This window comes from Papilio polytes, unplaced genomic scaffold, assembly GCF_000836215.1.
Source record: "Papilio polytes unplaced genomic scaffold, Ppol_1.0 DF823835.1, whole genome shotgun sequence".
Taxonomy (NCBI): Eukaryota; Metazoa; Arthropoda; class Insecta; order Lepidoptera; family Papilionidae; genus Papilio; species Papilio polytes.
In genome coordinates, this window is record NW_013525369.1 from 1,650,539 (window position 1) to 1,655,592 (window position 5,054).

Below are 5,054 nucleotides of genomic sequence, written 5' to 3' on the forward strand. Positions count from 1 at the left end.
CGATCATTCTGCAACGGTTCAACATATCTTATTGAAATTTGGCACAGATATAAAACAAAGTCTGGAGTACACGTGAGATAAGCTTCATCCCCGAGAAATGTCCAGTTCCCGAGGGTTATGTAATTTTTTGTAATTTTTATAGTTTGTATGTTTTCTAATACCACTCGTACGAAGTCGCGGTCAACAGCTCGTTAAAAAAATAAAATAAAAATGTAGCCTATGTTACTCACTGATAATGTAGCTTTTTAATGGTGAAATAATTTGTGTATTCGGCCGAGTAGTTTTTGAGTTATTTCAATACGTACACAAAAACAAATCTTTCCTCTTATATTAGTATAGATATAAATTATACGATTGCTATGAAAATGTACTATAATATAGTTAACGCCAATAGTGTTTTTTTTATTATAAACTTAATACAAGCGGAACCAACTTATAACAATTTCTATCAGGCCAGTTATAAAAATGAAAAAAGAAATGTAAAACCTGTGGTGGTCCAATTTAAGACCATTGCAACCGATGTTTTAACACGAACGTGTCCATTACGTGTAAATTAGAGTGATGCCCGGGGTTATACGCGGTCCTGTGTGGTCCTTTACCTTTGGAAATGATAAAAAATTTTAACAAAATAAGAAAAATATTTTTAAGACAATTATTCCCGACTTTTGGTATGCTTTTAAAGAAAAACTACTGAATAGTTTTTTAGTTTTGAAAATATTAAATCCAGCAGATATTTCGCATTAAAAAAAACATATCAATATTACCAATATTATAAATGCGAAAGTTTAGATGTATGTTTGTTAGAGTTTGTAGTCTAAACTGCTGAACGGATCTCGATGAAATTTGGCACAAATGTAGAGGATAGTCTGGAAGAACATAGGCTACTTACTGTTGTTTTTTTTACTCATGCGGATGGAGTTCGCGCGAACGTTAAATTATAAATCTCAGAGTAATCGATGTTCATGCGTAAAATACCGAAGAGAACCTCTTTTTTGAAGTCAGTTATGAAAGAAATCCAATAAACACGAAACACCATGTCTATAGTGTATAGAGTGTGTATATAAGAGGTCACTGGTCTGGAGTAACCAGGACGGGAATGATTCTTATATTCACTAGTCTTGCTTAACATATCCCAGACATGTCTAGGATAGTTTTGACGGTTATTGTACTGACAACCTAATAATCTATTTGATATTCTAGAACAGACTTTATTTCCTGTGTCTAGGCTAAAGAGATACATCCGTATTAGATTTTCTTTTATTTGTATAATTCGTTTATCATTTGAGATGATTTTAAAAATAGGAACACATTTTTTTTTATAACATAAGGGGGCAAACGAGCAAGCGGTAACCTAAAATCGCCAAAATGGCGAAGCGACCGCTGCCCATAGACATCCGCAATTGCAGATGCGTTGCCTACCCTTATACGACGGAGGAGGAGACGCACATAAAGAGGATATTTCCCCTTCCTATCCATCTCCTCCACTGTCAAATTCATTTCCCCTTCCCAACCTCTCCTTATAAGAAAAGGGTGGTAAAGAGAAAGGGACTTAAATTTGGCCTCCGGCACCACACTCATCAGACGAAACACGGAATTGCTTCCATTTGACGCCTATCTTCTGTGTGGTCGTGGTATTACACTGGGCGTGCCGATCCATTCGTGCTAAGATGTTAAAGCGGGCACTACTACTGTTGTATTTAATTTCTTTTTTAATTATCTTTTCCTGCTATTACTGGTAATATCACACGCGTGACATTAGAAAATTAAAAAAAAATTGCCTATGTTACTTACGGATAAAATCAACCCAGTTTTTGATTAATTTAATACATACAAAAATACAAATGTTTCCTCTTACATTAACATATGATAGATAGTATAGATTTCATTGGGATATTCTTGCGTTTACGGTCTTATTACTTTCACATTGGAATTTACTATCAAAAATCTTTTCTAAGGGCGTCAAAATCTTTTAAATGGAGCTGGCATGCTACAACCACGTACCAGTGACTACAGCGGACTATTGGGGGGGTAAACAACATACTTATAGAAGAAAACATTATGACTCCATCACGATCAAGTCACACAGCCATTTGCAATATACTTGGAACTCCGAAAAGGTGGCTACAGTCACCGTTTCTAACGAGTCATACTTTACAAGAAGTATAGCGGCATAATGCATGCCGCTTAACAATGGTATACTACCTCTGAATGCTGATTAGATACTAATAAAACGGAAAGATTTGTATTTTATATTGAAATAAAAAAACTACTGGACCAATTTGAAAAATTTTTTCACCATTACAATGTATTCATCATCTCCCCTACCTTATCCTACATCCGTAGGGCCTACCGGGTTTTTGTCCAAATAACTCTATCATCCGTCATCTCAGTCATCACTCCCTTCTTCATTTTCACGCAATCCATCCATCTCTTTCCATGTCTTCATACTGGTGTACCACACTCATAACTAACGTCCTTCTTGTATGCGATTCATCCCTCCTCATAACGTGCCCATTAATACTTAGTAACTTGGTATCACCATCACCAGCTCACTATATGTCCCCACTGAGGTACTCGGAGCCTACCTTAGCGGTACGCCATAGTAAACCACGGCCCAGTGCACGTTGGTTTCACACATGTTTTTGAATATCTTCGCCGATATGTGCAGGCATTACGATTTTTTTTTTTATTCCAAGCAGACAGGATCGCGGCTGAAAGCTAGTTTAATATACCTACTACTGAATATTTTCAGACGAATTTAGAAAATACATTTTTAATTAAACTCTTCCTTGATCAGTTACATAGTGTGCTACACAAATATTCAAAGGAATGATTCAGTGTAATTACGTGAATTGCAAATTGTTTCAATTAGAATGTCTGTATGGTATTCCCGATACTGTCATAGATGATTGAGATTAGTATGAAAGGAATCCCGGACAGTCCAGAATTAGCATTCGGGATGTAACAAAACGTATATTAAACGCTGCAAATAGTTTATAATTTTACGCACGGAACAATGTAATTAGATGCAAAATTCTAATAAAACAAACAAAATAAAGAAAACAAAAGCTATTCTTCCAGAATACATAGGCTAGCTTTTGTTATTTTTAGCTTTTGTAAATAACTAAAATAACAAACATCAATCTAAACGTTCGCATTTATAATATTACTAGCTTTCGCACGTGACTGCGTCCGCGTCGTAATAAAAAAAACAAAACCAAGTAGCCTTCCAGACTATCCTCTACATCTATGCCAAATTTCATTAAGATCCGTTTAGCAGTTTAGGCTACAAAGTCAAACTAACATCCGTCCATCTATCCATCTAAACTTTCACATTATATAATATTAGTATGAAGTATGATAATAAATTATGTTGAACTACGTCCTAAGACCAGTACTCTCATCGTTCAATGTTTCCAGTATTTTGTGTTTGACAGGAAATGTAAGGCAATTCGCACACATCCGTAATCGTAGATGCAGTGTTGTGTTGCGGTAGGTCAGGCTTGTAACACGACCTCTGTGGGAACTGATAACATTCGAATAATCGATTAACGAATTAATCGATTGGTTTAAATCGATTAAAAATAATCGGATTTCATCAAAAAGATAGAGATCGCTGCCCTTTGACGTCCACATTTGCCGATGCACTTTTAATCGACAGAGGAGGGGAACAACAGAATTATATTTACCCTTTCTATAAGTCCCCTTCATATTTCCCTTTCCGTCTTCACGTTGTTATGCAATTATTTTAATTATTATGATACACACGTGACATCTAGTGGTTAAAAAAGAAAACTATTGAAACGTGATTTATTTTTTTTCGGTTCGTGACCTTGAATTTATAACTTTCCAGTAATATTTTAACCTTGTTCGTATCGCATTAGTTTTTTTAATCTTATAACTGTATTTATTTAAAAGTTGTCTAAAAAATAATGACGATAAATGATTGTTAATATTTTTCAAAAGGATTAATTTAAGCATTTTAATTTTGACGTTCAAATATTTCGTATAAAAATATGCGCTTTCTAAAACTTAAGATGAACAAAAAGCGTGCGTTGGCCGGGAATCGAACCCGGATCAACTGCTTGGAAGGCAACTATGCTGACCATTACACCACCAACGCCGTTGGGACTGGTCTTGAAATTTATGATTAGTTACTGTACTTTTTTATTGATCACATAAATTGTTCATTTATTAGTTTCTACATTATTTTGTTTTTTTTTTTAATTCAAATATAGATTTCACCATGCGGCTTTGTTATGTGTGTATAACATTTTAATGTACTGTTACAGAAATAAAAATAAATTTTTTATTAAAATTATGTCAACTAGATGTAAATACGAAATATTAAAACACATTATTCAATTAAAATAAATAAAAGAACAAATTAAAAACATAAAAACATTTTTTTCCGGTTTATAGCATTTGTTGCCATCTTGGCATGAAGACAGGTGTGAGAAAGCCGGTCAGATGTGACGACAGACATTATAGCTAATTTCAACCTTAATTCTTCGTGATAAAGTCGAAATTAGAAGTACCTTTCTGTAGAATTATTTTACTATTGGCAAATACTTGTAATCCAATTTAGTTCTTATTCCTTTATGTTAAAGTTTACTTTACTTTGTTGTTTAAAAATAAAATAATGATTTTATTTGAACAAATTAAACTCTAGAGTTGAATTAAAAGTACATTATTGTTTTGTATTGTATTCCTTTGTGATAAAGTTCAAATTTCTTTACTTTGTTAACTGAGTTGTTTCGCGCCAAAGATCGGTGTGGGAATTTTTGTAAGGAGAATTATAAACGGAAGAAATTTGTCAAGGATGAATTATTTCGTACGAATTATTAAGAATTTGCTTTTATTATTTGTTTCAGTTGGTTGCTTACGAGTGTTTTTACAAGATATTTATGCACGAAGGCGTAAGTCTTGAGAAAGTAGGTTTTATTAGCAAAACATAACCTCTTTTAGATATTACGACCCCTCCCGGCTTCGTACAAGTCCAATGCTGATCTTAGAAACTATATAATATAACATTTACACTAGCTGTTGCCCGC

The 5,054-nt window shown here is 33.9% G+C and overlaps 1 non-coding gene across 1 annotated transcript; it reads right to left on the minus strand.

The window, feature by feature from the left end:
* Positions 1-4,051: 4,051 nt before the first annotated feature.
* On the minus strand, positions 4,052-4,123 carry Trnag-ucc. Its single transcript has one exon. It is a non-coding gene; the product is annotated as a tRNA-Gly (tRNA).
* Positions 4,124-5,054: the final 931 nt, after the last annotated feature.